General features: G+C 38.5%; 1 pseudogene; it reads left to right on the forward strand.

Annotated features, from left to right (window-relative positions):
- The window catches only part of LOC126068736 (suppressor of SWI4 1 homolog), a 34,089-nt pseudogene extending 10,020 nt beyond the window's left edge, over positions 1 to 24,069 (forward strand).
- Positions 24,070 to 24,830: the final 761 nt, after the last annotated feature.

A 24,830-nucleotide genomic window follows, 5' to 3' on the forward strand; every position in this document is an offset into this window, starting at 1 on the left:
GGCTATGAGCATCTTAGCTGCTCATCTAAGTGGTTGATATTTTGAATTTGCCTCTGACTTGCTGCTTATTATTTTCAAACACTTCCTTTTTTTTCTCCATTTCTTAATAGCAAGGAAACTCGACATACAAAGTTTATATTTAGAGCCTGGTGAAAATGCTACGTATTCTTTAATACTCTGGACTCTGCCAATAGAATATTGCAGAGATAGCTGATTGGTAGTAAAAGCAGCAAGAAAGTAGACTCTGCTTTCTGTGATTTTTTAAAAATTTATTTTATTTTTGCTGTTGAGAATATACACAGCAGGACATACACCAATTCAACAATTTCTACATGTGCAACTCACTGACATGGATTACAGTCTTCAAGTCGTGCAATCATTCTCACCCTCCTTTTCTGAGTTGTTCCTCCCCCATTTACACAAACTCACTAGCTCCTAAATTTCCAATCTTTCGAGTTTCTGTTATCAGTCTGATCCCATATAGATAGATCCTAAAAGAGTTCAATGCTCAAGGCAGACATTCTTTACTAGTTAAGCTACCTATCATTTGATTTTCAGGGGATATTTTTGGTTTCAGGTTTAAGGCTTAAAGATTATCTCAGGGCAATAGTTTCAAGGGTTCATTCAACCTCTATGGCTCCAGAAAATCTGGATTCCATGAGAATTTGAAATTCTGTTCTGCATTTCCCCTTTTTGATAAGGATACTTCTATAGAATCTTTGATTAAAATGTTCCGTAATTGTAGCCAAGCACCATGCAGTTCTTCTGGTCTCATGACAAAGGAGGCAGTTGTTCATGGAAGCAATTAGCCTCACATTCCATTTCTTCCTCTGATTCCTGACTCTCCTTTTTCCTCTGTTGCTTCAGGCAAATAGAGACCAATTGTTTTAACTTGGATGGCATCCTGTAAGCTTTTAAGGCCCCAGGCACTATACAACGAACTAGAGGTAGAACAGAAGTACTAAATAGGGTATTAGGCCAATTAACTGAGAAGACCCATGAAACCATGACCCTAAACCTCCAAACCAAGGAAACAAATTCCATGAGGTGTTTGGTTTTACCTAAGCAGCCTCAGCAGCTACTTTTCTTTTTTGTCATTGTTGTAAATATATCTATAATACAGCTTTTGCCAGTTCAAGTTTTTACAGGTATACAACTTCTTGATTGGACCCTCCTTATGTCAGTAACTGGTGGCATAGTGGTTAAGTGCTACGATTGCTAACCAAAAGGTCAGCAGTTCGAATCCACTAGATGCTCCTTGGAAACTGTGGGGCAGTTCTGCTCGGTCCTGTAGGGTCCCTATGAGTTGGAATTGACTTGATGGCAATGGGCTTTTTTGTTTTTTTTGTTTGATGTCAGTAAAAGTTAGAGCTGAAATTGCATGGACATAGATTTATTTTTGCTGTTCTTTGTACATGATCTTAGTATTCCTATACATATGTTTTCAGAATTAAAACCACAACTGGGAAAGCTGTGTTACACACAAATTGTAAAAATTCCCAATGTGTTAGGTCTTTGGTAGGAGATCTTTAGTTACATAACCTTTCTTGCTCATGGAAGTTTAAATTGTGGAATGATGCAGTCCTACATTTTTTGAATTTTTCACTTTGAACAATAGACTGTAATAAAAAATGTCTAGTTTCTCATCTGCCTTAACGTTTTAAGGACTCTACTCACAAAAACATCATTTCAAACAGGACTTTACAGTAAATAAAATAGAACTCCAAATCCAGATCACTGCATGGAGATATATTGGTTGTGTCTAAGCTGAAGGATTATCACTCACTCATTTGATTTCATTTGATGCCACTTTAGTCAGATGATAGTGTATCCACAGGTGTCAATTTCAATGTAGGTACGCACTTTCCTTTGATGGGGATATCAGCACCATTATTCTGTCAAAAAGATACAGAGATACCTCTCACAGTTGGAAATTATCTATTCCATGACTGTGCACTGTTGTACCAAAGGAGAGAACACTCTTTATGTGAGAGTAACGTGTCTCAGGGAAGTGCTTTACCTGGAGTATCTAGACTACAAATAACCTAAAAAATGAAATAAAAATAAAACTTCAGCAATTATATCCAATCCATGTATGCTGCAATCCATTTGCAAGATAGTTAATGGTCATGCTTCTTTAAATTGCATGCATACAAACACATATCCTGAAAACAAACCAAAGTGTTTTTTAATCAATTAAACATTTCGTTATTTACTTCCGGATTTCTTTCAAGTGCAGTCTGTGTCCATAATTTTCTACTGTCCTATAGCCGCTCCCATTGTGCAATGGCAGTTTGTATTTTTGTCCTGAGAAGGAGTGATTGGAGCACAAGCAAGGAACATAGAAGAGGTTTGTGGCTGATTCTAATAATGTTGCTCTTACCACCACGTAGCTTCAAATATGAAGAGGTATAAACGACTTTATTAAATTAAAAATGGCATTAGAAAGCACCAGTGGTAGTCTCTTGTCAAATATATACTTTATATAGTAAAATCAGAGGAAGTTTACACATTTACTTAAAATCAATTTCCTTAGAACAACTGAGGGAAACACAACGCATTTGCAACAATGAACCGCAATTCTACATTTCCTAATAATATATGTTCTTATATGTTCTACTATGTGTTTTTCTTCGTTATCTTCTTATATCTGAAGTTCTATTCCCACCCCCCCTTCCCTTCACCCCATGTATTTGATCATTTCTCCAAGTCCCTTGGCTGAACCAATCTCTTTTCATGCAGAGGATAAAAAGAGAAGAACTTCAAAGTAGGTTCAGGTAATTAACAGCTGAGGGGAATATAATCTAAACCATAGGCTCTGCTTTGCACCCAGGCTGGCTCTCTGAGCCAGCCGGCAAGGGAGTCCCTATTCCCTATAGCATCTAAATCTGCTTCCTCTGAACAGTTCTGCCAGGCCTCCAGTTATCACATCTGCATTTCAAACACCATGGCTCTGGCATTAATTATTAATTAGCCTACAGTCACCCTAGAGGATTCAACTTCCAGTCTGCACATACTTATTCATTGACCTCTATCTTAGTTTTTGTTGGTGGGGGGGGGGCTCAGTAGAATACTTAATAATTTCCTTTCTGTTCTAGTTTTATGGAAGGGGAACAGTGTATTTTCCATGAGGGAAGAGTCACAGAATGGCCCCAAAATTTGTTTGCAATAAAATGCTTTGTCAAAAGTTGAGGAGCATAGGACCAAAATGATTTATAGACAATACTGAGTGTTGAAAGGCATTTTTTTTTTTAATGTTCAATAAATTGACATGCAGTAGTTTTCCCAAATTGGGAGCTATGGTTATGGGCCAAACCAAATATTCTTTAGTTTTCGGTGAGAATAGCTGCAGAGTTTGTAAAATAAACTAGATTTCATCCTAGGTAATACATGTGATCAGTGAAACTAGTGGTAAGTGCATCTGTAAGCAGGAATGGTCCACAAAACTATAAACGCAAGTGTTATTTTCTAAAAGATAGATCTCATTTTTTATTTATTTAAATAGAAATCCTTTCTTCCCAGTGAACATTTTAATGTGTAAATTAAATTTTTTGCTCTTTGTAACAAACCTTCGGGCCTAAACGTAGATGCTGTCACCAAATAGCTTAGCGATTAATTGAATGTGTTTGTATCTCAGTTCTTCTACTTACTAAGTGACCTTAAATCCCATATCCTCTGAGGCTCTGATTTCCTTTTAAGAAAAATGAGGATAACATTAGAACCTACCTCAAGGAATTGTTATGAGAATTAAATGACATAATGTATATAAAATGCTCACTGTAGTGCCTGGCATGTAGTAATGTTCAATAGCTATTAATTATTATAATAAATATTTGTTCCATTATTTTATTAGAGGGCTTCTAGAGTTTGTTTTAATTTGGTTTCATTAAAAAGTCAATTCCTTGCTGTATGCTTTTCCCAATATGGGGTTTTTGAACAACCACGTATTAACTTGGCCTCTGCTGTGCTACTCAGAAGCTACTATCACTGGTGCTCCTATCACCCCCTCACTTGCCATCAGAATTGCTCTCTCATTCACCCCCAAGCCCTGTTTTCTTGCCTTAATTCTGGCATTTCTTCTGGAACCTAGTCATCACTGTTGCAAATCTATCCCCTTAATATAAGAACCCCTGTGGGACTTCCCCAAACACTTCAACTTTTATCCTAGGCCTGTGGAGCCTCCTTTGGAATCACAGTCCCTGTAAGCTGCTTCCTTACACTGGAATTCATCCATGAACCTCTTCCGGAGGAAATATGACAAGAGTGGGATTGGGGCCCAGGTTTTGTTATTTTTGCCAAGACTGGGAGTCTCTGCTCCCAATACTGAAGTGAAAGGAGATGTTTTCCTGTTGTCCTGAGTTGAAATTCAGAAATAGTGTTCCATAAAAACAAAATTATAAATGGCAGTTAGGGTCTGGTACTATAAACACTGTGTAGCATTTTGCTTTACTTTATACTCTGTGTAGGAAAAAATAAGTGCTTTTCTCAAAGATTAATGCATTTTAAAATTTCTATTTTACCGAAGTTTTCATTGTCAGCATTCACATTGGCAGAAAATCAGGTTAATCAAAATAATGGATCAGCTGAGGTGAGAATGTTAATTTTTCTGAGCAGATAATAATGTCTATGCGGACTCTCAACGAGATAGATTGACACAGTGGCTACAACAATGGGCTTAAGCATAACAACGATTGTTAGGATGGTGCAGGACTGGGCAGTGTTTCATTCTGTTGTACATAGGGTGGCTATGAGTCAGAACCAACTTGATGGCACTTAACAACAGCAACGGTGTGGACTTAAAAAAAAAAACATAGGTACAGGTATAGAGAACCAGCAAAAAGAGCCACCTAAAGAACAGCCATATTTTGGAAATAGCTAAGAATCCTCTGGAGGTGTGTGGTAGGGCTCTGCATCAGGTCTTGTTCCATTCTACATTTTTAATGAATGACTCATAGCATAGGAGCCATACTTAGAGAATATTCAGGGATAATTAATATAGTGTAGGTGAATTAAAATTTCAAAAAATTTCAACAATGTGGAATGTTCAGATAAAGCTTAGAGAAAGTTGGAGTTAGATAGGACTTCAGAAGTCATCTAAATCAATGCAGAAATCTCCTCTACAGCATTCCTGATCACTGGTCCCCTAGTCTTTTCTAGTCTTACACTTCCACTGTCAAGAAGCTCACCACGTTCAAAGGCAGTTCATTCCATATTGGCACAGCTTTTTTAAGAACCTCTTTCTTCTATTGAACTCAAGTCTTCTACCCTTCAAGTTTGGCAAGATTTTTTCTGTTTCCATATGACATCTCTTTAAATATCTGAAATTTGATTTATCTGTTCCACCCTGTTCCTCTTTTCCATTCTTTTATTTTTACAAACCAAGTTTAAAAACCAAGTCAGTCTCTCGTACAGAAACTCATATACACCTTGCTGTATACTCCTAGTTGCTCTCCCCTTACTGAGACAGCACATTCCTTCCCTCCACTCTCTATTTTCATGTCCATTCAGCCAGCTTCTGACCCCCTCTGCCCTCTCATCTCCTGTCCAGACAGGAGCTGCCCACATAATCTCATGTGTCTACTTGATCCAAGAAGCGCACTCTTCACCAGTATCATTTTCTATCCCATAGTCCAGTCCAGTTCCTGTCTGAAGAGTTGGCTTTGGGAATGGTTCCAGTCTTGGGCTAACGGAAGGTCTGGGGACCATGACCTCTGGGGTCCTTATAATCTCAGTCAGACCTTTAAGTCTGGTCTTTTTACCAGAATTTGACGTCTGCATCCCACTGATCTTCTGCTCCCTCAGGGGTTCTCTGTTGTGTTCCTTGTCAGGGCAGTTAACAGCTATAGCGTAGTGTCTGGTTTATGTGGCCCTTTCTGTCCCTTGGGCTCATAATTACCTTGTGTCTTTGGTGTTCTTCATTCTCCTTTGCATCTTAGATGGCTGCTTGCTAGCTTTTAATACCCCAGACACCACTCTCCAAAGTAGGATGCAGAATGTTTTCTTAATAGATTTTATTATGCCAATGGACTTAGATGTCCCCTGAAACCATGGTCCCCAAACCTCCGTCCCTGCTATGCTGGCCTTCAAAGTGTTCAGTTTATTCAGGAAACTGCTTTTGGTTTATTCCAGTTGTGCTGACCTCTCCTGTATTGTCTGTTATCTTTCCCTTCACCTAAAATAGTTCTTATCTACTATCTAATTAGTCAAAACCCCTCTCTCTCCCTCCCTGCTCTCCTAACCATCAAAGAATATTTTCTTCTCTGTTTAAACTATTTTTTCGAGTTCTTATAACAATGGTTTCATACAATATTTGTCCTTTGCAACTAATTTCACTCAGCATAATGCCTTCCAGATTCTTCCATGTTATGAAATGTTTCATGGATCCATCATTGTTCTTTATCAATGCATAGTATTCCATTGTGTGAATATAACATAATTTATTTATCCATTCACCCATTGATGGGTACCTTGGTTGCTTCCATCTTTTTGCTGTTGTAAACAATGCTGCAGTGAACATGGGTGTGCATATATCTGTTCTTATAAAGGCTCTTATTTCTCTAGGACATATTCCAAGGAGTGGGATTGCTGGTTTGTATGGTAGTTCTATTTCTAGCTTTGAAGGAAGCTCCAAATCAATTTCCAAAGTGGTCGTACCATTTTACATTCCCACCAGCAGTGTATTAGTGTTCCAGTCTCTCCACGACATCTCCAACATTGATTATTTTGTGTTTTTTGGATTAATGCCAGCCTTGTTGGAGTGAGATGGAATCTCATTGTAGTTTTGATGTGCGTTTTCTCTAATGACTGACTGTGAGCATTTCCTCATGTATCTGTTAGCTACCTGAATGTCTTCTTTAGTGAAGTGTCTGTTCATATCTTTTGTCCATTTTTAAATGGGGTTATTTGTCTTTTTGTAGTTGAATTTTTGCACTATCACGTAGATTTTAGAGATCAGACTCTGATCGGAAATGGCATAGCTAAAAACTTTTTCCCAATCTGTATGCAATCTTTTTACTCTTTTGTTGAAGTCTTTGGATGAACATCTTTTCCATTCTTAATATCCTCAGCTTTCACTAATTCTTCAGTGAAATGCTTTTAACACTACTGACCATCCTGTTTTACATCCACTGAGTACTTTTAGGCATTGTCAAAGTCACTCTTAGCATGACTGAACTACAATAAGTAGTTCAGGTGAAATCTAATCAGTGCAATTCACAATGGGACTATTCTCTTTTGTATCAATAAACAAAAATTTTGCTTTGACGTAAGACTACATTCAGTTGTTGAGTAGTATTTATTTAGACTATATCAATGTATAATGAAAAGAAATTTCAATCCTACCACTTACTATTAGCATTTTGGTAACTTTCTCAGCATTTTTTTCTTTGCTTTTAAATATCTAAAATTGCATTTGTGATAATACTTTATAAGTAATGTAGTGTGATTTTTTTCAACCTAACATTATATAATTTCTCTGTGGAATCACAAACTCTTCCTAAATATCCTTTAAAGGTTGCATACTCTTTCATGTTAAAGATGTGCCATAATTTACATAAGCTTTCCTCCAGGACTTTTTTCTTTCTTTTAGGTGTTCACAGTTTTTGGTAATATGTCCCATCCCATCTTAAAGGGATGGGAGAAGCATGAACGGAAATAGGGGTTGGTGGACAGGGATTGAACCAAGTGACTTTTAAGGTCTTCTTCAGTGTTCTGTATCTCTAAAAATTGTTTGCTGAAATTATTCTTAGATTCAGACATATTAATAAAACCATTGTAGATTATTTACTGAGAAGCTGAACATGAATTTTAAAGATTTTGCCTGTAAGGAAGATTTTTTAAAATAATATTTCATTGTGTTTTTGGTGATAGTTTACACAGCAAATTAAGTTCCCATTTAACAATTTCTATACAAATTATTCAATGAGCTTGGTTCCATTTCTCATAACGTGTCAACATTCTCATTAATTCAGTTTTGGTTGTTCCATTTCAAGTAATGTAGTTTCCCTGACACAGTTACCTTCTCATCTTTGTTTTAGGGTAATTATTAACCATTTGGTCTCATATAGATAATTTTTTTAAAAGAAGCACAGTACTCCTAGGTGACATTATTTTATGAGCCACTCTGTTACTTAACTAAAAGGTAAACTCAGGGGATAGTTTTGGTTCAAGGTTTAAAGACTATTTCAGTGATATAATCTTGGGAGGTTCTCCACTCTCAACTGGTCCAGCAAGTCTGGACTTTTTAAGAGTTTGAGTTCTGCTCCACATTTTTCTCCCATTCTATCAGGATCCACCTATTTTGGCCCTGATCAGAACAGGTGATAGTGGTAGCTGGGCACCATCTAGTTCTTCTAGTCTCAGGGCAGATCAGGTGATGGTTCATGTAGACTATTAGTCCTATAGACTTCTCTGACTCTTTTGTTTCCTTCTTTTTCTCTGGAGGAATAGAGACCAATAGTCGTATCTTAGAAGCTCTTAAGACCCTAGACACTACTCACCAAACTAGGATGTAGAACATAAACTCTATCAACTATATTATGTCAGTTGACCTAGTTGTCCCATGAGACTATGGTCCTAAGCCTTCAAACCAGAAAACCAATCCCGCAAGATACTTGGTTACGTCTAAGAAGTATCTGTAACTGTGCCCCCAATGTAGTTTATTATATATATGCATATATAAACATGTTCACACACTTGTATGTACACATATTTATAGCTACATCTATATGTGTATACATATGTACACACTTATATATACCCATGCACATATATGCATATATTCATACATATGTAACCGCATTAATTTTGGGGTGGGGTTGTTGTTGGTGTTGTTGCGAAATTGTATATATCTTATCCTATTACAAAAAAAATGTCTTTTATATTTCTCAGTGGCTTTATTTACCTTGATCAGGCTGTGTGCACTTCACCGAACATTTGGTGCTACCTTTCCCTTCACCAAAAATAACAAGTGTCTACTATCTAGACAGCGATTCCTCTTTCCCACCACCCACCCGACGCATCCCAGTTAACCACCATTGAATGTTGATCTCTGTAAACATACCTATTCTTGTCTTCTTATAAAAGTGTAATCATATAATATTTGTCCTTTTGTGATTCACTTATTTCACTCAGCACAATATCCTCCAAATTCATCCACATTTTAATGTTTCAAGAACTCATCGTTATTCTTTATGGCTTTGTAGTATTCCAATTTATGTACGTACTACATTTTGCTTATCCATTCATCCTTTGATGGGTGCTTGGGTTGTTTCCATCTATTGGCTACTGTGATTAGTGCTGCAATGAACATAGGTGTGTATATGTCTGTTTGTGTCTCTTTTATTATATCTCTGGGGTATTTACCTAGGAGTAGGATTACTGGATCATAAACTATTTCCAGTTTTTTGAGGAAGGGCCATACCATTTTCCATAGTGGTTGTACCATTTCACAATCCCACCAGCAGTGAGTAAGTATTCCTATCTCCTCACATCCTCTCTAGCATTTTTTAATCAGTGCTATTTTAGCAGGAGTGATATGGTATCTCATTGTAGTTTTAATTTGCATCTCTCTAAAGGTTAATGATTTTGAACATTTTTTCATGTTATTTGGTCACGACTGTCTTCTTTGGTGATGTGTCTGTTCATGTCTTTTTCTCATTTTTTAATTGGGTTGTTTCCGTTTTTGTTCTTGAGTTGTTGAAATTTTCTATATAGTTTAAAGACTAGACCGTTATTAGATATGTCGTTGCAGAAGTTTTTTCCCAGTCTGTAGGTTGTCTTTTAGTCTTTTGATGAACGTATTTTATTTTTATGAGGTCCCAGTTATCTAATTTGTCTTCTGCTTTTTGAGCATTTGTAGTTGTGTTTGATAATCTATTTTTGAGGAAAATTTTGGTCCCATAGTTTGTCCCCATGTCATCTTCCAGGAACTTTATAGTTTTAGCTTTAACATTTAAGTATTTGGTTCTTTTTGAGTTAGTTTTTGTGTATGATGGGAGGTATGGATTCTGTTTAATTTTTCTGCAAATGGATATCCACTTTTGCCAGCACCATTTGCTAAAGAGATTGTTTCTTCCCCACTGAATGGACTTTGACCTCTGGTTGAAAATCAGCTGTCCATAGATGGATAAATTTGTTTCTGGGTTTTCAATTCTATTCCATGAGTATATGTGTCTATCATTGAACCAATGCCAGGCTATTTTGATTACTGTGGCTGTATAGTATGTTTTAGATCAGGGAGTGTGAGGTCTCCTAATGTGTTCTTCTTCAAAATTGCTTTGGCTATTCCGGGCCTCTTAGCTTTCCATATAAAGTTGGTGATTAGTTTCTCCATTTCAGTTAAGAATGTTTTTGGAAACTGTAGAATGTTTTGTGTAGTATTGACATTTTCACAATGTTAAGGCTACCAATTCATGTGCATGGAATGTTCTTCCATTTATGTAGGTCTTTTTTAGTCTCTTGTAGTAGCATTTTATAGTTTTCATTGTGTAGGTGTTCTACATACCTGGTTAGGTTTCTTCCTAAGTATTTTATCATTTGGGGGGCTATTGTAAATAATATTGTTTTCTTGGTTTCCTTTACGGAGTTCTCATTGTTAGTGTAGAGGAACACCACTGATTTTCGTATGTCAATTTTTCACCCTGCAGCTTTGCTGAATTATTCTATTAGATACGGTAGATTTCTTGTGAAAACTCTGGGATTTTCTGTGTACAGAATCATGTCATCTGTGAATACAGATAATTTTACTTTGTCCTTTATAATTTGTATGCCATTCATTTCCCTTTCTTGCCTTATTGCTCTGGCTAGGACTTCTAGTACAATATTGAATAAGAGTTTTATAGTCGTAGTTTCCTTTCTTAAGGGGGAGGCTCTCACTGTTTTTTCTTTAAGAATAATGTTGGAAAGACTGAGAGAATTTTTTAAGTGACAAAAATTCTTTCAGGTTTCACTAAAATATTGTGTTTTTCCATATCCTTTGTTTTATATCAGCAGGGTTTAAGATATAAAATTCAAATTGTGAGATATTTCTATTGCTCATATATATCAAACGGAGTTTTGAAAACAGTTTAAATCTGGATCCCAATAAAACTTTAAATTGTTTCAATCAAAAATGGAAATATACACAAATACACACACACACATATATACTGATTGACATACCTTGATAAACTGTGATTCCAAATTAATTGTAGAAAATGCCTTCTGTGGTTCACCTTTACTTATTTTGTTTTATTACTGTACTTTAGTTGATGGTTTACAGAACAAACTGGCTTCTTATTAAATAATTAATGCAGATATTATTTTGTGACATGAGTTACCAAACCTACAACATGTGAACACTCTCCCTTCTCCACCTTGGGTTCCCTATTACCAGCTTTCATATCTCCTCCTGCCTTCTAGTCCTTGCCCCTGGGCTGGTGTGCCCCTTCAGTCTCCTTTTGTTTTATGTTGCTGTTGTTATGTGCCATCGAGTAGGTTCGGACTCATAACGACCCTATGCACAACACAACTAACACTGCCTGGTCCTGCATCATCTTCACAATCGTTGTTATGCTTAAGCCTATTGTTGCAGCCACTGTGTCAATCCATCTCACTGAGAGCCTTCCTCTTTTTCACTGACCCTCTACTTTACCAAGCATGATGTCCTTCTCCAGGGACTGAACTCTTCTGTTAACATGTCTAAAGTATGTGAGACATAGTCTCGCCATCCTTGCTTCTAAGGAGCATTCTGGTTGTACTTCTTCCAAGACAGATTTATTCATTCTTTTGGCAGTCCATGGTGTATTCAATATTTTTCACCAACACCACAATTCAAAGGCATCAATTCTTCTTCAGTCTTCCTTATTCATCGTCCAGCTTTCACATGCCTATGAGGTGATTGAAAACATCATGGTTTGGGTCAGGCACACCTTAGTCTTCAAGGTGACATCTTTGCTTTTCAACACTTTAAAGAGCTCTTTTGCAGCAGATTTGCCCAATGCAATACATCGTTTGGTTTCTTGACTGCTGCTTCCATGGGTGTTGATTGTGCATCCAAGTAAAATGATCCCTGTCAGAGCAGTTGTTGGTGTTAGCCAGGCACCACCTAGTTGTACTGGACTGAGTCTGGTGGAGGCTGTGGTAGTTGTGGTCCGTTATTCCTTCGGACTAATCTTTCCCTTGTGTCTTTGGTTTTCTTCATTATCCCTTGCTTCAGATGGGATGAGACCAGCGGAGTATCTTAGATGGCTGCTCACAAGCTTTTAAGACCCCAGACACTACTCACCAAAGTAGGGTATAGAACATTTTCTTTATAAACTGTGTTATACCAATTGAGCTAGATGTCCCCCAAGACCATGGTCCCCAGCCCTCAGTCCAGTAATCTGGTCCCTCAGAGAGTTTGGATGTGTCTCTGAAGCTTCTGTGACCTTGCCTTGGTCAAGTTGTGCTGACTTTCCCAGTATTGTGTACTGTCTTGCCCTTCACCAAAGTTACCACTTATCTATTGTCTATTTCATGTGTTTCTCTTCCCACACCTCCCCTCCCTAAAAAAAAACCACTAAAGATTGTTTCTTTCTGTGTGTAAAACCTTTTCATGAGTTTTTATAATAGTGGCCTCATACAGCATCTGTCTTTCTGTGATTGACTTATTTCACTCAACATAATGCGCTCCAGATTCATCTATGTTGTGAGATGTTTTGCAAATTCATCATTGTTCTTTATTGTTGCATAGTATTCCATTGTGTGTAGGTACAGTAGTTTGTTTATCCGTTCATCTGTTGATAGGCACTTAGGTTGTTTCCATCTTTTTCTATTGTGAATAATGCTGCATTGAACACGGGTGTGCATATGCCTATTCCTGTGACAGTTCTTATTTCTCTAGGATATATTCCTAGGAGTGGGATTGCTGGATCATATGGTATTTCTATATCTAGCTTTTTAAGGAAGTGCCATATCATTTTCAAAAATGGTTATATCATTTTACATTCCCATCAGCAGTGTGTAAGAGTTCCAAATTTCCCATATCTACTCCAACATTTGTAATGTTCTTTTTTTTTTTTTAATTCCTGTCAGTAATATCAGGGTGAGAGGGTATCTCATTATCATTTTGATTTGCATTTCTCTAATGGCTAGTGATCTTGAGCATTTCGTCATGTGTCTGCTAGCTGTCCTGCTTTTTTGTTTTATTTGGTTATGTCTGGGCAGGTGTCCTGGATGTGTTTTATAGCTTGCTTGCCTATGGGCACGGTACTTCTCACCAACTTGTCTAGGTGGGCAGGGCCAGTCACTCAGCTTCGGTGCAGCAGGGCAAGTCCAGTGGGGGAGGAGAGGCTGGGACGGGTAGTTTACCACACAAACTGGGGTTAATGGGGTGGATCTGAGCGGCAGTGCAGGGCAGAGTCTGGGGGACCATGTCATTGCCACTTGTAGGGGCAGTGCAGGGCAGAGTCTGGGGGACCATGTCATTGCCACCATCAGCACATGGTACAGATAGGCGGGAGGGAAAGGACAGGATGTGATGTGGGGTGCTAAGTGGGTGAAAGAGAAAGAAGAGACAAACACAAGCAAAAAAAAGAAGAAAATTAAGGAAAAAAGAAAATGTTGGCACGGTAGGGTTCAGCCTGTTGGGGCAGGGCAGATCTGGCAAGGCTGTGTGCAGGTGGCTCTCTAGCTGAGTGGTCAAGAAGGGTTGTGGGCAGCACACGGGGCTAGGTGGGCAGGAGAAAGGAAAGAGGGGAAAAAGACAGAAGAAACCAACAAACAACAAACAAAATAAATAAATAAAAAATAATAAAAACCACCACCACAACACAAGAAATATATGGTGGTGGGGGAGCCAGGCATTAGGGGTGGGACAGAATTGGTAGAGTAGTTGGAATTGGGGTGGTGGCGAGTTGATATCTCTCACCAGGTGGCACAACATGTTTGTTCCAAGCGGTGTTTTTTTCAGATCTTTACCTGAATTTTCCAGTTTTTTTTTTTTTAACTTTCATGGTTAAAAGATGCTATGAATGTACCTCCCTGTGGTAGCCTTGACCTCATTTTCTTTTGTCTTTTCTCTAAACTGTTGCAGACTCAGAATCAGTAGAATAACAGCAGCTGATATCTACATTGCACCTTACAGTCTACAGTGTGCTTTCATACGCAGGATCTCACTTGACACATTTGAATGAGTAGGTATAATTACCATCAGTGTACAGATAGGAAAATGGAGGCTCAGAAAAGTTTAAGAGATTATTCAAATCTAAGGTTTTTGACTCACCAATACCAAACCTGTTGCCATCGGTTTGATTCCAACTCATAGCAACCCTGTAAGACAGAGTAGAACTGCCCCATAGAATTTCCAAAGCTGTAATCTTTACGGAAGCAGACTGCCAAATCTTTCTCCTATGGAGCAGCTTGTGGGTTCGAATCACTGACCTTCGGTTAGCAGCCAAGCACTTTAACCACTGTGTCTCCAAGGCTCATTTTTTTTAATCAAGACTTTGTAAAATGTTTTTTGACTAATCAGAGAACTTATTTCACACTGTACGTAAAATATAAATGTACAGTTTATAATGATTGTAAAGCAACCCCCCACATAACCCTCCAGCTCAAGAAATAAAGCATTGTTAACACCCCAGAAATTTCTTGTGTAGCCCTTCCAGAGTATAGCCCTCTCTCCCATTTAGAGGTAACTGCAATTCTGACTTCCTTGGTTTGCTTTTTACTTTTACCACCTAATACACTTCCTAAATAACATAACATAGCTTAGTTTTGCCTGTGTTTGAACATTATATAAATGTAATCATGTGCTCATTTGTGTCTTGCTGTTTTTTTACAACATAGTGTCTGGTGAAATTCATCCATGTTGCTTTACTAGTTGTAGATTACCTATTAACATTGCTGTATAGCATTCCATTGTGTGAACATACTATAATTTATCTCTTTTTATTGTTAATGAATATTTGTGTTTCTAGTTTTTGGCTATGAGCAATGCTGCTATCAACATTCTTGCACATACATTCTGGTGCACATAAACTTTAATTTCTGCAAGATACATTAATATATGACATATCTAAGACATATTTGTGTAAATATATGTATACATATATAAATACATATATCGAGGACTAGAGTTGTTGGGTTTTAGGATATCTACAATTTTACTAGATCATTTCAAATTCTTTTCCAAAATAGTTGTCCCAATTCACAATCTTCATTTCACATCTGATTCAGGGTATGAGAGTTCTCATTCTTCATATTACTGCTAACACTTAGTATTTTCAGGCTTGTTAATTTTAGTCAATCTTGTGTGTGTGTAGGGGTATCTACCTAATGATTTTAATTTACATTCAGGTAAATATTAATAAGATTAAGAGACATTTAATATATTGATTGGCTAAATGGTTTCCTCTGTTGTGAAGCTCCTTTTCAAATCTTTTGCTCATATTTATTGGGTTGTCTGACTTGTTACCAATACCAGTTCCTGGCAAGTCAACTCAACTCATGGTGACCCCATGTGTGTCAGAGTACAACTGCGCTTCCTAGGGTTTTCAATGACTGATTTTTCAGGAGTAAATGGTCTGGCCTTTCTTCTTAGGTGCATCTGGGTGAACTCCAACCTCCAATCTTTCAGTTAGCAGCTTCCTTGCACCATCCAGGAATTATTGCTTTATAGGAATTTATGTGTTCTGAATAGGAGCTGTTTGTTAGTTACGCCTTTTTGACTATATTATCTCACTTTATATTTTGCCTTTTTACTCTCTTAACATGTCTTTTCAAGGATGCTCTTTATCACCACTCTTATTCAACATTGTGCTGGAGGTCCTAGCCAGAGCAATTATAAAGAAATAAAGGGCATCCAGATTGGTAAGGAGGAAGTAAAAAAAATCTCTATTTGCAGATGACATGATCTTATACACAGAAAACCCTAAAGAATTCTCAAAAAAACTACTGAAACTAATAGAAGAGTTCAGCAGAGTATCAGGACACAAGATAAACATACAAAAATCAGTTGGATTCTTCTACACCAACAAAAAGAATTTCGAAGAGGAAATCACCAAATTAATTCCATTTACAGTAGCCCCCAAGGAGATAAAATACTTAGGAATAAATCTTACCAGAGACATAAAAGACCTATAAAAAGAAAACTACAAGACACTACTCCAAGAAACCAAAAGAGACCTACATAAGTGGAAAAACATACCTTGGTCATGGATAGGCAGATTCAACATTGTAAAAAATGTCTATTCTACAAAAAGCGATCTATAGCTACAATGCAATTCTGATCCAATGACATTTTTTAAGGAGATGGAGAAACAAATCCCCAGCTTCATACAGAAGGGGAAGAGGCCCTGAATAACTAAAAAAAAAAAAAAAAAAAAAAAACTAAAGCATTACTGAAAAAGAAGAACAAAGTGGGAGGCCTCACACTACCTGATTTTAGTATGTATTATACTGCCACGGTAGTGAAAACAGTCTGGTACTGGTACAACAACAAATACATAGACCAATGGAAGAGAATTGAGAATCCAGACATAAATCCATTCACCTATGAGCAGCCGATATTTGACATATCGGGAAAAAACAGTTTCTTTAACAAATGGTACTGGCATAACTGGATATCCATCTGCAAAAAAATGAAACAAGACCCATACCTCACAACATGCACAAAAACTAACTCAAAATGGATCAAACCTGAATATAAAATCTAAAACGATAAAGATCATGGAAGAAAAAATAGGGACCATGCTAGAAGCCCTAATACATGGCATAAATGGAATACAAAACATTACTAATAATGCACAAACAACAGAACAGAAACTAGATAACTGGTAGCTTCTAAAAATCAACACTTATGTTTATCCAAAGACTTCACCAGTAGAGTAAAAAGACTACCTACAGACCGGAAAAAGTTTTTTAGCTATGACATTTCTGATCAGCCTCTGACCTCTAAAATCTACATGATGCTGCAAAAATGCAACAAAAAAGACAAATAACCCAATTAAAAAATGGGCAAAGGATATGAACAGGCACTTCACTAAAGAAGACATTCAGGTAGCTAACAGATACATGAGGAAATGCTCACGATCATGAGCCATCAGAGAAATGCAAATCAAAACTACAGTGAGATTCCATCTCATCCAACAAGGCTGGCATCAATCCAAAACACAGAAATTAATAAATGCTGGAGAGGTTGTGGAGAGACTGGAACACTTATATACTACTGGTGGGAATGTAAAATGGTACAACCACTTGGGAAATTGATTTGGTGCTTCCTTAAAATGCTAGAAATGGAACTACCATATTATCCAGCAATCCTACTCCTTGGAATATACCCTAGAGAAATAAGAGCCTTGACATGAACAGATATATGCACACCCATGTTCATTGCAGCACTGTTTACAATAGCAAAAAGATGGAAGCAACCAAGGTGCCCATCAATGGATGAATGGATAAATAAATTATGTTATATTCACACAATGGAATACTATGCATCTATAAAGAACAATGATGAATCGGTGAAACATTTCATAACATGGAAGAATCTGGAAGGCATTATGCTGAGTGAAATTAGTCAGTTGTAAAGGACAAATATTGTATGAAACCACTATTATAAGAACTCAAGAAATACTTTAAACAGAGAAGAAAATATTCTTTCGATGGTTACGAGAGTGGGGAGGGAGGGAGGAAGAGGAGTTTTCACTAATTAGTAGATAAGAACTATTTTAGGTGAAGGGAAAGACAACAGACAATACAGGAGACGTCAGCACAACTGGACTAAACCAAAAGCAAAGAAGTCTCCTGAATAAACCAAATGCTTCAATGACCAGGGTAGCAGGGGTGGGGGTTTAGAGACCATGGTTTCAGGGGACATCTAAGTCAATTGGCATAATAAAATCTATTAAGAAAACATTCTGCATCCCACTTTGGAGAGTGGTGTCTGAGGTCTTAAACACTAGCAAGTGGCCATCTAAGATGCATTAATTGGTCTCAACTCACCTGGAGCAAAGGAGAATGAAGAACACCAAAGACACAAGGTAATTATGAGCCTAAGAGACAGAAAGGGCCACATAAATCAGAGACTACCTCACCCTGAGACCAGAAGAACTAGATGGTGCCCAGCTACAACCGATGACTTCCCTGACAGGGAACACAACAGAGAAGCCCTGAGGGAGCAGGAGAGCAGTGGGATGCAGACGTCAAATTCTGTTAAAAAGACCAGACTTAGTGGTCTGACTGAGACTAGAAGGACCCTGGAGGTCATGGTCCCGACTGTCTGTTAGCTCAAGACAGGAACCATTCCCAAAACCAACTCCTCAGACAGGGATTGGACCGGGTATGGGATAGAAAATGATACTGGTGAAGAGTGCCCTCTTGGATCAAGTAGACACATGAGATTATGTGGGCAGCTCCTGTCTGGAGTGGAGGTGAGAAGGCAGAGGCGGACAGAAGCTTGCTGAATGGACGTAGAAATAGAGGGTGGAGAGAAGGAGTGTGCTGTCTTATTAGGGGGAGAGCAACTAGGAGTATACAGCAAGGTGTATATAAATTTTTGTATGACAGACTGACTTGATTTGTAAACTTTCACTTACAGCACAATAGAAAGTTAAAAATATATATCTTTTAATGAATATAAGTTCTTAATTTTGGCAGAGTTAAATTTACTCAGTTTTTCCCTTATGGTTAGTGCTTCACATGTGCTAACACACATTTCCTTATCCTGAGGGAATAAAGATATTCTCGTATGTTTTTTTGCACATGTTTTCATTTGTGAATATTTCGTTTAGGATACTTGCCTGAACTTTCAGGGGTGGGATTGTCCTGTGATTTTTCTTTCTGCTTTTGCATAGTTTTGATATCAAGGGGTCTTATCATCTAAAAATTTTATTGTATTTCACATTTAGGGGTATAATCTAGCTGGAATGTATTTTTGTGGTGATGTGAGGTAGGGTTCTAATTTAATTTTTTTTCTGTTGTTTTATCATCATTTATTTGATTTACAGTGCTACCATCATATGAAGCACGCTGTGTGCATTAGTCTGTTTCAGGGTTCTCCATTCTGTCATTCAATCTCCAGAGTATCGTTACTAGCCAAGCTGCACCCCTCCCAGAGGTTTTGGTCCCAGCTTCTCATTGCTTTTTTCCAAGCTCCTAGGTTCTGATAACCCTAACCTTTTACCTTTGCCTCCCAGCCCTAGGGGTGGTATGAAGGTTAAGGTTGTGTGTCAACTTGACTGGGCCATGATTCTCAGTGGTTTGGCAGTTATGATGTAGTTTGGCAGCTCTATAAAGATGTAATAAGCTCCATGATGAGATCTGCTATGAACAGTCAATCAGTTGACAGTGAGTTTCCCTGGGGCTGTAGCCTGCATCCAGTATATGCGGACTTTCTGGCAAAGCTCTTGGGCTTTTGTTCACTCTGGATACCACAGCTGGCTCCTCATCTAACCTCCAGTTCTTGGGACTTGAGCTAGCAGCTTACCTGCCATCTCGAGATTCTTCAGCCTCCACAGCCTGTGAGCCAGTGGCCTGCTGTCTAACCTGATGATCTTGGGTTCACCAGCCCCTGTAGCTACATGAGTCAGGAGAAGCCTCTAGCCTGACCCACGGACTTGGGACTTTTGAGTCTTTACCACCGCATGAGCCATTTCCTTGATATGAATCTCTCTCTCTCTGTGTCTCTGTCTCTCTGTATATATGTATTCAGTTCACTGATTTTGCTTCTGTAGAGAACCCACTCTAAGACAGGTGCTATCTGTTCCTGTAGTTACTCTTTCTTCTTACCTCAGTGTTCCCTGTTGCCTTTTCATTATTTTTAAAACCTGTTTAACCAATTCACATTATTAAATTTTCTCTGTTAAATTATTCATTTTCTTGGCTTACTGCACTGGTTAGAACCTCTAGTATAAGGCAGGATTGTGGGCATGCTTGTCCTGTTCCTTATCTCAAATTGAAAACTTTCAACACATCACCATACAGTATGATTTTGTGGTAGATTTTGTTACTTCCTTAAAAAAGTTAAGGAAGTTTCCTTTTATTCCTGTTTTCTACAAGAATTTCTCATGAGCAGAAGTTTTGTTTTATTTTGCTTTTTTACCAATCTTTCTCCATATATTGAAATAACAGTATGAATTATCTTCTTTAGTCAGATATTGTGGCTCTCTGAGTCTTAAGCAATCATTGCATCCGTTGACCATGATGTATTATTCTTTTTATTTATTGGTGGAATTCATTGGCAAATATTTTGTTTAGGACACTTGCATATTCTTTCACGAATAAGATTGGTCTATGGTTTTTCTTCTGTTTCTGTGGGGTTTTGATATCAAGGATATAAAATGAATTGTGAAGAATATTTGCTCTGTTCTTTGGAAAAGCTTGCATAAGACTGATGTTATTTCTTTCTTGCATGTTTGGTGGAACTCGCTGGTGAAGTCACCTAGTCCTTGATTTTGTTAGTGGGATGGTTTAGCTTATGGATTCAATTTCTTTATTAGTTATAGAAGTATTGAGGTTAGTTTTGGTAACCTGCATTTTTATAGAAATATGTTCAAGTAAAATTTCAATACAGAGAACCATATATTTTCTCATATTAATCTTTTATTATCTTCATAATGACTGTAGAACTTGTGATTTTCCCCCTTTTTATTCCTGACACTGGTTGTTTGAAAGATGTGTATCTATTATTAGCCTTTCAATTAACCAAATTTTGGCTTTGTTGATCTTCAGCATTGTAGGTTTGTTTCTCTATTTTATTTCTGCATTTATCATACTTTTTCCTTCTAATTTATTTTGGTATCTGTTAATTTTTTAAGATGGATGAGTAGCTAATTAATTTCCTTTTTTTCTAATATAAGATTTTAAGGCTATCAATTTTCTCTTATATGCTACATTCTTTCCAACAAGTCTTTATTTTTTATCTTTTTACAAAGTTGGCAGACAAATGAAAAACTAGAATAAAACATTGTAACTTATGTAAGTTTAATATCCATGAAAGAGGAAATTCATTCTCTTTAGAATCAATAAGAAAATATATATTTTTTATTCTGTCCTTTTCTAGTTACTTATTTTTTTTCTTAACTATCCATTTCTTCTTCCCTCCAGCCCCTGGCAACCATAATCTTCTTTTGTCTGCTTGGGTTTTCGTAATCTGGATATTTCATATAAATGGGATCATACAATATTTATCCTTTAGTGTCTGGTTTATTTCTTTTAACACAATGTTTTTAAGGGTCATCCACGTGGCACATACCAGAACTTCATTTCTGTTTATAGCAGAATAATACTCCATTATACATTTTTTTTATACATATATACATTGATCCACAATCAACACCCATGGAAGCAGCAGTCAAGAAGCTAAAAGATACATTCCATTGAGGGAATCTGCTGCAAACGACCTCTTCAAAGTGTTGAAAAGCAAAGATGTCACTTTGAGGGCTAAGGTGCACCTGACTCAAGCCATGGTATTTTCAATTGCCTCATATGCATGCAAAGCCTGGTCAATAAATATGGAAGACTGAAGAAGAATTGATTCCTTTGAATTATGATGTTGGTGAAGAATATTGAATATACCACGAACTGCCAGAAGAACGAACAAATCTGTCTTGGACGAAGCACAGCCAGAGTGCTCCTTGGAAGTAAGGATGGCGAGACTTCATCTCCCATACTTTGGACATGTTGTCAGGAGGGACCAGTCCCTGAAGAAGGACATGATGCTTGGTAAAGTAGAGAGTCAGTGAAAAAGAGGAAGACCCTCAACCAGATGGATTGACAGAGTGACTACAAAAAGGGCTCAAACATAGCAATGATTGTGAGGATGGCACAGGACCAGGTAGTGTTCTGTTCTGTTGTACAAAGGATCACTATGAGTTGAAATTGACTCAACAGCACCTAACAACAACATACGTATGTACCACATTTTGTTTATCCATTTGTCTGTTGGTGGACATTTGGGTTGTTTCTACATTTTGGCTATTGTGACTGATGCTACAATGAACATTGGTGTACATGTGTCTGTTTGAGTCACTGCTTTTAATTCTTTTGAATACACAGTCATGTGCTGCATAACGTCCCTTCCAACAACATCCATGGCATACACGTGTGTGATCCAGTGTGCACTCTCTGGGGGGATGCCCTCCATCCCTTCCTGGTGCTCAACAGCTTTGGTCCCCATGGCATGCACATGAAGCTCATGGCCACTATGTTCCAGAACCTGTTCCCCTCTATCAACATGCATTAGGTAAGCCTGAACACCATCAAGCACTGCCTCCTCATCAACTACAGCCCCACTCCCTGTACCTGGATTTCCACCATTATAGCATCAAAGTTGTCCTGTGTGCCCAAGTGACAGGATGAAGAAGCTTCTCCAGCAGAAGTTCCCCAACATGAGGTGTCTGCAGGATGTCAGCGAACTGCTGGCCATGGGTTAGGGGCAGTCAGAGAGCAAGGCGGAGCCCAAAGGTGAGCACAACATTAAGGAGCTGCTCCAGGCGATCCCCAGGCATTGTAAAATGCGGGACCAGCAGAACACCTTGCTGTTCACTGAGATGGGTCCTTGGATGACACTGCAGTGCATCAAGTTACAGGAGGGTGCCTGGAGGGGAATGTGTTTTTCCAGTTTCCTGCACAAGATGGAGGAGGAGCTGCAGGCCATCCTAGTGGCCAAGGAGGAGAGGTTGCAGCTGAAGGCCCAGAGGCAGGATTAGCAGGCCCAGGATGTGCAGTGCAAGCAGGAGCAGTGAGAGGCCCACAAGAAGCAGAGGCAGGCAGGCAAGTAGAAAGTACAAGCTGAGGTTGATGGGGTCAGTGATATCGAGGACCAGGGGCCCACCGGAGGCAGAGGGGGCTGGCCAACCTGAGGAGGAGGAGGATGAAGCTAAGTACTGCTACCAGACAGTAGGCAAGGAGCCTGATGAGGACATGTTCCACCGGCTGACCAAGCAGGGACAGCCCACAGAGCCTCCAAACAAGAAGTAGTAGTTAAAGAATCAGAGGCCAGATGAGAGACAGTTGCCTGGCTAGTTTTCCACAGGCTTTTTCTTTTTTTGAATATGGAGTGATACACTTCTGATGGCATGTAAAGCAGCATCATGATACACACTACATTTTATTTTCATTATAGGTTTTAAAAATAGTCAAAAGAATTGGGCGACAGCTTTCTCCCTTAAGTATTTATAGTGGTTAAAATGTAGTGTCTCAAAGTATATTCCTAAAATTTACTTATGAATTACAAAGGGGAAAAGGTTCCCTTACCATGAAGAAACCTTGCAGACCCCGCCTTAACTCAGTGATCAGTGTTAATGTAACAGGTACACCGAGAAGGCACCCTATCGCTTCATGCTGTTCCTGCCTAAGTCTGTGAACTGAATATAATCATGAGGGCATTCTACAAATAGATGTCAGGTCAATGTCATGAAGGAGAAAGGAAGGCTGAGGAATTGCTTTAGGGTAAAAAAGAAAGAGGAATTAAATGTGGTGCTTGATCCTGAATTGGGCCACTGACTAGAAATATCATCCGCATTTTCATTACTACTATTTCACTATATTATTATCAGGGCATTGGTCAAATCTGAAAAAGTTTGTAGATGACACAATAGTATTGTGTTAATGTTAGCAATTCCAGTAACTGCACAATGGTTATATAGGTGGATCTCCTTTTTCTTAGAAAATACACACTGAAGTATTTAGAGGCAAAGGGGCATTGTGCCTGTAACTGACTCTCAAATGATTCGTTAAAAAATATGCTAGTATAGACAGAATGAGAAAGCAAATGTGGCAAATATTAGTTATGAATGAATCTGGGTGAAGGATATATGGGAGTTCTTATTATTCTTGCATCTTTTTGGTAAGTTAATAGAATAAAAATTAAAAAGTTAGCATTTATTAATAATACCATTATGATAATATTTCAAAGGAAAAAAAGTAGAATTTAAAATAAAGTATCTCTATTGAAAAACAAAAGAATCGGAGGCCAGATAGAGGCAGTGACCAGACGCCTCCAAAGCCCAAGGGCAGGTCCCTGAAGACAAGGCCAAGTTGGGGCTCAGAGGGGCTTTCTGGGGCCGTGTGCAGGGCTGGGCCCAGCCGCTTAAGAGAACAGCCTGATTGCATGATAGAGATGCTTCTGCAGGGCTCCAAGTGGAGCCTTTGGTTTCCTTTTATAAAGGAGCTGTTTCTCTAACTCCACTCCTACCCCCACAATAAATGACTGACATTCCCAAAAGGAAAACAAACAAACAAAACCTCCCCCTTTCTCTGGGGGATGCCCACAGCCCAATTGGGCAGCAAGCCCACCTAAAGCCCCCCCACCACACGCAGGAACAGACACCCCTGCAGCTGGGAGGAATGGGCCCCAATCCTGCTCCCCAGTGCCTAAGGTGGGCAGGCATCTCGCCCTACTGCCTGAGCCTTCAGGGGGCTGCAGGGTAGGCCAGGTCGTACCAGCCCAGCCCTCACCTGAGGCATAGGGCCTGGGCTCCTTGTCCCACAGCAGCCCAAGGAGTTGGGCCAGGAGAATCCCCCCTCCCGTGTGGACCAAGGCGTTTCACGGCGTCCAAGTCACATAATTTCCTATTTCACAAAACGTATTGTGGGCCATAAGAGATGCATACCTGTATACCTAGAAGTGGAATTGCTGGGTCATACGGTAATTCTATGTTTAACTATTTTAGGAACTGCCAAATTGTTTTCCAAAGTGGCTGCTATATTTTACATTCATATCAGCGATGTATAGATATTCCAATACATCTACATCCTTGCCAACACTTGATAATTGTAGGGCTTTTCTTTCTTTTTGTTTTTTTTTTGATACTAGCCATCCTAGGTATCTCATTGTGGTTTTAATTTGCATTTGAATCCCTGAGTGG

The sequence above is a fragment of the Elephas maximus genome, chromosome X, assembly GCF_024166365.1.
Source record: "Elephas maximus indicus isolate mEleMax1 chromosome X, mEleMax1 primary haplotype, whole genome shotgun sequence".
Lineage (NCBI taxonomy): Eukaryota > Metazoa > Chordata > Mammalia > Proboscidea > Elephantidae > Elephas > Elephas maximus.